Consider the following 11,653-nt stretch of genomic DNA (forward strand, 5'->3'; position numbering starts at 1 on the left):
TCCCTGTCAAGCTGTTCCACATCTAAGGCAAGAAGCTCCTTTACAGAATCACTTCTACTCTCAGGCAAACTCTTTAAAGTATATAATATTGTTACAAAAACTCAGTAAAGACTCCTTGAATTTTTCATCATGTCCTTTCATGCCATTTGCCAAGAGATCTGTGGGAATATAACTTAATGTCTATATATTGTGAGAAATGCCTGGTTTTCGCCTTTCTTCATGGGGGAAAAAAGTTTTGTTTGTTTCATTTTTTAAATGAGAATTGAGGAAAGTCAGCTTTATGCCTTGAAGGTATGAGGCAGGTACAGCAAGTGGGGGTCAGAGTTAACAGGTGGAAGAATAAAGCTCAGTTGATACAGTAGCTGCAGCAGCATCCATGTCTGTGCAATAGCTGCTTGGGTGAACAAAATAAGAGGAAAAACAACAGAAGAGCACAAAAAGGAGCAAGGGCCAAGATTTTGAAAAGTATCTAGTGATTCTGGTGCCTCAGTTCTTAGGCACCCAACTGAATCCCGAGAAAGTGCTGAGCACCCATCTTTTGAAAAATCAGCCCCCTGTGAGATGTCTCAACATGGACACCTCAAAATCAAGGCACCCAAAATCATGAATCACTTTTGAAAACCTTGGCCAGTGTAAACAAAGGAAAAAAACAGCTTAACTCTACAACGTAGTGGAAAGCTACAGAGCTGTCAGCTACAGTGGAACAGTCAGAGCCTAATCCTGCCTTCGCTTACATCACAAAATCAAATGGTGCCACATGCACAAGATGAGCACCAAGGGATTATGGAGAGAAAGATCCTTTTTGCAGTGAAAAATCTGGTTTTCCCTGATGGACGCATTAGTTTACAAGTAGCACAAAGACAGGTTTCAGAGTAGCAGCCATGTTAGTCTGTATCTGCAAAAAGAACAGGAGTACTTGTGGCACCTTAGAGATTAACAAATTTATTTGAGCATAAGCTTTCGTGGGCTACAGTCCACTTCATCGGACTTGAACTTGGGTCTCTCCACTTCCAGGAGAATACCCGATGGGCTATTCAGGTTGCTCTCATTCTCTCCTGTTAAAGCTGTTCCACTGTGCATAAATAACTAAATAAGCCTTGAAGTGGGAGGCATGTGTCTCCTACATCCCAGGTAAGTGCACTAACCAAGGGGCTGTAGAGTCATTCTGACTCTCTCTGTCCCAGTGCCCATTTAAGTATTTATACCAGGGGTTGGCAACCTTCGGCACGTGGCCTATCGGGGTAATTCACTGACGAGCTCCAAGACATTTTGTTTACATTGACCGTCAGCAGGCACATCCTCCCGCAGCTCCCAGTGGCCACAGTTTGCTGTTCCTGGCCAATGGAAGCTGCAGGAACTGGTGGCCAGCACATCCCTGCAGTCTGCGTCACTTCCTACAGCTCCCATTGGCCAGGAACGGCAAACCACGGCCACTGGGAGCTGCAGTGGGCTGTGCCTGTGGATGGTCAACGTAAACAAAACATCTCATGACCCACCAGCAGATTACCCTGATGGGCCATGTGCCAAAGGTTGCTTTCCCCAGGTTTATATACATTGGAACAGCTTCAAGAGAAGAGACTAAGCAAATTTGCACAACCCAGTGGTCATGGTACTCTCCTGGGAATAGGAAGACTCCAGTTCATATTCTTTTGCCACATTAGGCAGAGAAGGGAATTGAACCAGAGTCTCTCCCATCGGGGGTGAGAGCTCTAATGACTGCCCTGAACATTGTAAAGGGATACCACCTCCTCTGGCATTTTGTGAGCAGTACAATCTGGTAGGCAGCTTCTGAGGCAGCTTACTGCATCGATAGGTAGGGGAAATGCTTAGTTTGAGGATGACATTGGGTTTAGGTGATTGGCACTTGGGCATCTAGACTGAGATGGCTGTGTGGATGCTCAGATTTTTAGACACCTAGGAGACTTCACCAGTGGACATTTAGGTGCCTAGAGATTTTAGACACCTACAAAGTTAGGTGACGACTCAGCAGGGGTTTTGAGGACCTCCGTGGCACCTAAATGTTGGGATTAGCCACCTAAAGTGGCAGTTATGTACCTAAGCGCTTTTGTGCATATAGCCCTAAGTCCGATTCATCCAGAGTAACTTGTCAGAATCTGGGTCAAAATGTTCCATGGTTATATCATGGAACAGAGGCCTAAAAATCACAGGGATAAAAAAAAATAGCAACATCAAAATGCGAGAAAAAAAATCAGCTATCAAGAAGGCAATTTTCATCATGGAAGAGACCTGTCTTTTTCAAAATATCATCTGTACTACCTTTTAAACTCAGAGAGAAAAATGTATCCAAAATGTTTTATTTTGGAATTTGTGTGTGTGATACTCTTAGGGAGTTATTTTAGAAAGTGTTTTGGGACTACTAACACCTCTCCGATCTTAAAGAAGCAGATGTAACATTACTGGAAGTCACCAGGTGGTGCTATTACCGATAGTACATTCAAACGAACAAAGTGGGTTATGCTGAAGTTAAATCTTGGGGAAAACGCTTTTTGACAACTGAGCATATCTCCAGCAAAGTCTGTTCTGCCTGAATATCTCCTTCTGACTAGATTATTTTTAGATGTAACTGCTGCCAACAGGTTATACCTGCTCAAGAGAACAAAATATTAGATGGGGCCAAATAGTACAGAAGAGACAACAATGAGATGTGATTCTCATGCTGAAGGCTATGAGGTTTTATTATTGAAGATATACCAATCTCCTGGAACTGGAAGGGACCTTGAAAGGTCATCAAGTCCAACCCCCTGCCTTCACTAGCAGGACCAAGTACTGATTTTTGTCCCAGATCCCTAAGCAACCCCCCTCAAGGCTTGAATTCACAACCCTGGGTTTAGCAAGCTAATTCTCAGACCATTGAGCTATCCATCTCCCCACTATAAGTAACTCTCATTGCGAATTAATTATAACCCTCAGTAGAGGACTAGTGCCCCTTTTTGTTGGTTCTATTTACACTAGTAATTCCAAGTGAGAGCAGGATTTGACCATAAAGGGTAAGAGAAAAGTAGTGAGAGGGGAAAATAATTTCTTCTCCAATTTGCTGAGGAACGGATACTCATTCTTTCAACCACCACCCTCTTCTGCCATACTCAGCTGTCTTTCAAGTATCCTGACTCAAGACTGGCATGTGACATGTTCAGTCAGCAGTGGCAAACAGATATTTAGGATGGTTCTTGTTAGCTATAACCATCCATCCATCAACACTTGGAGATAAATCACTCACAGATATTCCCACAATGGGAGAAGGACCACTGTCACTAATTCTAATCATTCTTCTATAACAAGCTGAACCAATAAGCTCCTACCTCACCCTTACTCTGAATTACTCCCAGGGTTTATTTTTATATTCTTCTTCTTTGCTGGTATTTTTAAATTAGATACAGATGGTAGCATCTGCTTTAAGCACTTTATGTACTGTTAGCCCTAAAGCAGTTTTTGCTCACTTCAGTTGATTCAATGGAGGAAAAAGAGGAAGATGAATATGAGATTCTGGGCCCCTGAGGTATGTTCATCAATATTTCAAATTTTCCTGCAGTGGCAATTGGCCTATTGGCATAGATTGCTCTGCTTGTGTAAAGACAGAATGTATCCATACAATCCAGCAGCCTTGCAAAATTTGACTCTCTCGCTAACCTCAGGTGCGTAAAATATCATCACTAAGGTAAAGGTGGATGAGTAGATATTGTGCCTGGACTGGTACTTCTGAATGAAAATTTTGCAAGGGTGCCATAAAGTATAACATCTTGCCTAGTACACTTGATGCTTCTATATATCTGTTTCTGTCTATAAAGGAAGAGTGAGAGGGTGAGATTGTTTGCAGGGCTCCGACAAATATGACTGAAAGTGTTGGAAATCCCAGACAAACTACAGGGTGTATTTTGTTCATATGTGCTAGGAGGAGTAATCTTAGGAACGCGGACTACAGAATGAAGTGATCATACAGAATGCTTTTGCGTGACACACTGCTATTGAGTGCAGTGCTTCATCTGTTCTCTTGCTTTAAGAGTACATTAGAGCCCTGACAGTGTGTGGGAAGCTCTGGTTCTGAAGAGTTCTGAGTGCAGCGAAGATTGATTTAAAGATGCAACCCATGGCACTGAATGTAATGAAATGTTGCAACAATATTGGAAAAAGCAAAATCTACTGAGCCCTATTGTTATGGCAGCCCTTCATGGAGCAAAAAGCTAAATGATTTGGAGCAGTCTGATGATAATATCTAGAGTGACCAGACATCCTGATATTATCGGAACTGCTGATATTAGGGGCTTTGTCTTAAATACACAACCATTACACCCCCTCTCAAAAAAAGTGTCCCAATTTTTCACTCTTGCTATCTGGTCACCCTAATGATAACTAACCCAAATTCCCCAACAACCATCTTTTGAGGAATACAGGCTTGACTAAACAAAATAGGGAAAAATCCTGCAGTCTTTACTTGGGTTTAATTAAAACTCCCTTTAATAAATCAACACCAAACAAAATGTATGCAAACAAGCATGTATTTGTAATGTCTCAACAGGATGTACTGTTTTGTTTTGATAGCATGGATATAAACCAGTAGGCAACAACTACACCTAAGAATGAGTTTTAGGTGAAATTCAGGCACAGGGGAGAGGTTTTATTTGGTGGTATGCTTAACTGAAAAAAATAAAATTCACAGCTGACAATAAGCATTTCTTTCAAGGGCTACCTGTTTAACTTGACTGACTGTCAGTAGAACTTGTGCATCTCTGTCTTTTGGATGTTCTTGAAAATCCTGCCCTGAATGTATAAACATTTAGTTCTTGGATGAAATGCTTATTCACAGCTGTGATGCAGTTCTTTTTAGATGCTGAGCATAAATTATATTAAAAGTCAATGGATATGTCTACACAGTAGCTCAGCTAAAAATAGCAATATAGACATTGTGGCACTGGTGATGGCTCGGGCTAGCTGCCTGAGCTCAGATCCAGAGGATTGGGTGGGCTTGGACTCAGGCAGCTACCCAAGCCACTGACAGTATTGTAGTATCCACGCTATTTTTTGCATGCTAGCTTTGGTTGAGCTGGTGGGAGTTTGTCTGTCCCCGCCCCAGGAATCACACCTGTCAGCAGCAGTGTAGACATAGTCAATGAGAGTTGTGCTCTCAGGTCACTCACGTCAAACATACCTAACAAGAACATCTGTAATAGCTACATCTAGTGATTCTCATTAATGATACAATATTAGGAGGAAAGAGAGAAACATCAAGAGCAACAAAATCACCAAACACTGAAAAATCTTTTGATAGTCTCACTCTAGTCTATCTATACTACAAGCTCAATAAATGCAGCTTTTAATATAAATCTGGAAAGTTAATCAAAGCACCATACACATGCCCATCTGTCATGAACCATGATAGCAAAATGTCTGCCACTAACAATACACAGAAAAACACAATTATTCATCTTAGAACTTGAAACGTGAACACACACTACTGGAACCAAAAAAGCATACAAAAAGGACAAGACAAATGCCCATATATTATTAATGTATGCAGGTGATTCTGCTTACAGTTAAAAATCTAATGTACAAACCACCAAAATCACTCAGCATAATATCAAAATCTGGAAAAGCATCAGGTTATAAAATATGTTGGACAAATCAGATATACTTCCCTTGTCAAAATGCTGCCCAAAATTTTATTAGCCTCTTGGAATTAGAGCCAGAAAAACACAATTTATATACAGATCAAACTGAATAGTGGTTTGACTGGCATAATCAAAGACAAAATAGAATCAGCAATCTAAAGCCTCTGCAATGAGTTAGTGCTGCAAAAATCACTGTTTGACAACTCAAAACATTTTTTGTGGGGATGGGGGAGAGATGATGGTTAAATGCTATCAATTCATATTCCAATTATCTATGGAAAAATCATTAATTTGGTATAATTAAAAGCTGTGATTAAAATTCTGAAAATCTACAGGAAAAAATGGGCTATGAAGACCACCATGCAAAATTCAATCTCACCCAAAGCTATAGGAAAATCTGGGCTGTCTGGATGTCAGAAAATACTTCCTGTTGTTGAGATCTACAGTAGCAGGCTGTTAGGATTCCCTCCCCACTCTGAACTCTAGGGTACAGTTGTGGAGGCCCACATGAAAGACCCTCTAAGCTTATAATCCACCATCTTAGGTTAAAAACTTTTCCAAGGCACAAATTTCTTTCCTTGTTCTTGGACGGTGTTGCTGCCACCACCAAAGTGATTTAAACAAAAGTTTAGGGAGGGGCCACTTGGAGCCCTATTCCCCCAAAATATCCCCCCAAGCCTCTTCACTCGTTTTCCTGGGGAGGCTTGAAAATAATTACCAACCAACTGGTTACAATGTGAGCACAGAATAAACCCCTTGGTTTTTAGGACACTGAAAATAAATCTGGTTCTTAAAAGAAGAACTTTATTATAAAGAAAAAAGCAAAAGAATCACCTCTGCAAAATCAGGATGGAAGGTAACTTTATAGGGTAATAAAAAGATTTAAAACACAGAGGATTCCCCTCTAGGTTCAGCTTCAAAGTTACAAAAACAGGAATAACATTCACTCTTAGCATAGGGAAAATTCACAAACCAAAACAAAAGATAATCTAATGCATTTCCTTTCCCTTACTTACAATTTTTGTAATCTTATATGCTCATTTCAGGAATGTTTTCAGGAGATGTTTTTCTTGTTTGGTCTCTCTCTCCATCCAGAGAGAGAAGAAACACAGAGAGCACAAACAACACCCCCCCGCCCCGCCACATTTGAAAGTATCTTCCTTCTCTATCGGTCCTTCTTCTCAGGTGCCATCTAGGTTAATTGAACTGATTAACCCCTTACAGGTAAGGCAATTCAGTACAGCTTATCAGGAGGGATTTTATGCTACCCTAAACTGTATGTTCATAACATAGGCTGTGAAACTGTGTCTGTAAGGAAGAGGTGGAAGCTCCATAATTTGAGTCCTTTAAAACTAGGCAAAATAAAAAGCTGGAGAACATACTGTAGGGAGCATTCCTGTATTGGCAGTGGAAGACTAGATCTAATAGTGCCTTTCCAATTCCAAAAAGACCTAGGCCTATTTTGCGATTTGCTAGCATAAACCTTTGCGCTTATACAGACTTCCACTGAAGTCAGTGTTGAGTGAAGGCGTCTACACTTGCATTTCAGATGCAAGGCCAGGCCCTGAATCACTATGTGACATATACATAATGTTGAAATGAAACTGATCACTGGCCCTGGATAATAGAAAAATGTTTTTCTGTTTTTGTTTTTTTGGAGAGGGGGAGGAATTATAGCAATTAAGAAGCCTCTTGAATCTCTTCATGCATATTCCAGCAACCTGCCATAAATGGAAGTTTGGGGATCAGATTAATAAAGCAATAAAATTACTGTCAAGCAAGAACTAATGGGCCAAATCCACAGATTCATGTTCAGAGTTTACTTCTTGTTTATTCAGTCTTTCCTTTCACTGACAGTACTACAGTCAACGGGAGTTAGAACCTCAGGATTTGTCCCCATGGGCTTGATCCTCAGTTGGTGTAAACTGGCATAACTGCATTATGCCAGCTGAGGTTCTGGTCCTTTTAATGAAGGATTTATTTCAAATATACAAATACACTGGAAGAAAAAAACCAACCAGATGAATGATGGGACATGGAAAATAAACATATTTCATATATAAAAAAAATATGTGTTACATAAGAACATAGGAATGGCCCTACTGGGTCAGACCAAGGGTCCATTTAGCCCAATGTCCTGTCTTCTGACAGTGACCAGTGCCAGGTGCCCCAGAGGGAATGAGTAGAACAGGTAATCATCAAGTGATCCATCCCCTGTTGGTCATTCCCATCTTCTGGCAAACAGAGGCTAGGGACACCATTCCTGCCCATTCTGGCTAATAGCCATTGATGGACCTATCATCCATGAGTTTATCTAGTTCTTTTTTGAAGCCTGTTATGGTCTTGGCCTTCACAGCATCCTCTAGCAAGGAGTTCCACAGGCTGACTGCATTGTGTGAAGAAATACTTCCTTTTATTAGTTTTAAACCTGCTGCCTATTAATTTCATTTGGTGACCCCTGGTTCTTTTTTTATGAGAAGTAGTAAACAACACTTATTTATCTACTTTCTCTACACCAGTCATGATTTTATAGACCTCAATCATGTCTCCCATTGGCTGTCTGTTTTCCAAGCTGAAAAGTCTCAGTCTTATTAATCTCTCCTCATACGGAAGCCATTCCATACCTCTATTACCTGGACTTAGAAAGTAAATAAAATTATTTGCTAGATATGGGGCAAATTCTGCTTTTTATTCAATCCAGAGTAGCTCTGTTGACTTCACTGGAGTTACTCTACATTGAAACTACTGTCACTGAGAGCAAAATTTGACTTGGGGACTTGATTTTATTTTTAATTTAGATTTGTATTAAAGTGTGAAACTTCTTAATGATAAATAACTTTGTTGCTATACAGTCTGGCCCTGATGGTTTGTTATAATGTTATTTATTGTGCAGGCCCATCACCTTTCGCAGACATCTCCACTGCCCCATTTATTCTTATTATTTATTTGTATTACAGTAACACCCAGAGGCTCCGAATGAGACCAGGGCTCCATTGTGCCACTAGACACTGTACACACACAGTAAGAGACAGTCCCTACTGTAAGGGGTTTGCAGTCTCCATAGACAAAAGATGGGAGGGGAAAGATGGCCCTGAGATCGACTTACCCGAAGTCACACAGAAGGTCAGTAACTGTGCCAGGAAGAATCCAGGTCTTCTGAGTTCCAGTCCAGTGCCCTACGCACACTGCCTCTATTGTAAAAAACAGGTACCCTGGCATAGGTATTTCCCCATTATACTTTGTTGCTAAATGCAAAGGCATTATTTACAGTTGCTTCTTTGCAATTTGCTGACGCTTTTGATTCCTACATTCTGCACTGCAGTGGCCTGGCAGCTCATTATTGTACAATGGCTCACGGTACTGGACAGCTGGCATTGGAAAGAAAAAACAGATGTGGGATTTTTATTTTGAGACTAAAGCAACCCAGCCGTTATTGATTTCCCAAAGTGATATCAGAAAAATATGTCAAATTTGGGGCCTTTCTCAGGTTTTGTGGAATTATATCCATTTCGCTATTTCATTCTTTCAGAGAACACTGTTGGCCAGCAACTTTTATTATTTACAATAGACCTCATTTAGTGACATGAAAATTAATTGCCAAATTCCCACCCAGCTGACAGGCCTGCACATTTAATGCTGTGCTTTTTTATGGCTGTGCTGCGGTATATAGACCTAAAGAAGCCTGAGACTGGTTAGGTAGTGCATATTACCCAGCGCAGAACGAATGCATTGTACTTGAGCTGCAGACAATGCAGAAACAGAACTCTCTTGGATTGCCCCAGTTGTAGGTAGATATACACTACTGAGCCTCAGGCACATGAAGGGAAATAATGGGCAACCTAATTTAATACAGAATTAGATACACTAGCTCTCACTGCCTTCAGTATTATGCCTTGCTATAAAAATGTCTACACAGCTTGGAAATCATCTTTATGTAGGGTTTGGGATAGCAAATGAGATCAAGTTTGAAAGGACAGGAACCACTGTATCAAATTCTGTCAGAGTCAACCTCGTCCTTGTAACCACAGTCGATATCAAACCACAACTCCATATTCAAACAGCCCAAGCACTGGGACAGTATAACTCTGAACCTTGAGGTTCTGACCTATCTCTGCTCCCAAGGCAGATAACTGTGAAGTTTTGCATGAGACCCAAAAAACCAGTGGTCCAAGTCTGATCTCACTTAAAAGTACATCAGGATTAGCACTCACATCAAAGTAAAAATGCCATAAAATTGATCAAAGAGATCAGAATTAGGCCCCAATGTCCTAGCTAATCTGCGTGGAACCACACATGACATACCCCAGTCATGCTGAAGGTGCAAGGATACTATGAGATGAAGACTGTATTAGAAAAGAACAGAATGGATATTAAAGATGCCATGGCACTTTTGTAAGAATTTGGGTTTCCCTTCCTGTCTTCACCCAGTATTTCCCTTATCACCACTGTTATTTCCCCACCTTTTCACCCCACTGATGGTGCATTTTAGTTGTGCTGTATGTAAATAGCTTTTATTTTGGATTCCCACAGGAAAAAGTGTTTATCTTTGAAAAGTCATGGAAGATGAGAGAGATTCCAGAGGACTGGGAAAAGGGCAAATATAGTGTCTGTGACGGGTTGGATCACAGAAACCCCCTTGGGACTGCCAGCCGATGTGCTAAGACTACTTCTATCCCTGTTTTCTCTGCCAGCTCAGAACTTCAGCACTCTGTCTTGCTGAGCCAGACACTCTTGTCTACTTCAGCAAAGACCCAGAATCTGATTTACTTGCCCCAAAGCTGCAGGTTTACCTGAAAACAGCTCACAGAAGTGTGCTTGTCTTTAGCACCGAGATGCCCAACTCCCACTGGGGTCTAAACCCAAATAAATCCGTTTTACCCTGTATAAAGCTTATGCAGGATAAACTCATAAATTGTTCACCCTCTATAACACTGATAGAGAGATATGCACAGTTGTTTGCTCCCTCAGGTATTAATACATACTCTGAGTTAATTAGTAAGTAAAAAGTGATTTTATTAAATAGAGAAAGTGGGATCTAAGTTGTTCCAAGTAGTAACAGACAGAACAAAGTAAGTTACCGAGCAAAATAAAATAAAATGCGCAAATCTATGTCTAATCAAACTAAATACAGATAAGATCCTCACCAGTTCCAGAATGCTCTCTTTTACAGATTAATCTCCTTTTAGCCTGGGTCCAGCAATCACTCACATCCCCTGCAGTTAGCATCCTTTGTTCCCGTTTCCTTTAAGTATCCTGGGGAGGTGGAGAGGATTCTTCTTTAGCCAGCTGAAGACAAAATGGAGGGGTCTCCCACTGGTTTAAATAGACTTTCTCTTGTGGGTGGAGATCCCCTCCTCTCTCTTATGCAAAGTCCAGCTCCAAGATGGAGTTCTGGAGTCACCTGGGCAAGTCACATGTCTATGCATGACTCAGTCTTTACAGGCAGAAGCCAATTTCCACATGGTATTTTGTATGTCTCCAGGAAGACTTCTTATGTGGATTGGAGCCTTCCCAGCTCTTTTGTCTGTTAAGTGCTTCTGGACTGAGCACTTAATTTGCACATTCCTCTCCCAAAAAGTGACCAAATGTTCTAACTAAGGCTACTTAGAAATCAAGCAATTATACAGCCAATGTTCATAACTTTGAACACATGAATGGTGCCTGCATACAACTAGGATGAACATAACCAGTAGATCATAACCTTTACATAGATATGTTACATGGCATATGTAGCAAAACCCTATTCCAGTTATATCATATATACATTTATGAGCAACCCCACCCCATAAAATCTTATGGGGTACACTGTCAAAGTGTCAATCTATAAAAAGGGAAAAAATGGACAACCAGGGGAATTACAGACCAGTCAGTTTAACTTCTGTACCTGGAAAGATAATGGAGCAAATAATTAAGCAATCAATTTTCAAACATCTAGAATATAATAAGGTGACAAGTAACAGTCAGCATGGATTTGTCAAGAACAAATCATGTCAAACCAACCTGATAGTTTTCTTTGACAAGGTAACAAG

General features: G+C 40.7%; 1 long non-coding RNA gene across 1 annotated transcript in view; it reads right to left on the minus strand.

The window, feature by feature from the left end:
• Positions 1-8,986, minus strand: part of LOC116826541 (uncharacterized) — a 44,256-nt gene extending 35,270 nt beyond the window's left edge. The window contains exon 1 of the long non-coding RNA XR_004374094.1: positions 8,893-8,986. This is a non-coding gene — a long non-coding RNA (uncharacterized LOC116826541). The remainder of the gene's footprint in view (positions 1-8,892) is intronic.
• Between the last annotated feature and the right edge of the window lie 2,667 nt (positions 8,987-11,653).

Source organism: Chelonoidis abingdonii, chromosome 2, assembly GCF_003597395.2.
Source record: "Chelonoidis abingdonii isolate Lonesome George chromosome 2, CheloAbing_2.0, whole genome shotgun sequence".
Lineage (NCBI taxonomy): Eukaryota > Metazoa > Chordata > Testudines > Testudinidae > Chelonoidis > Chelonoidis abingdonii.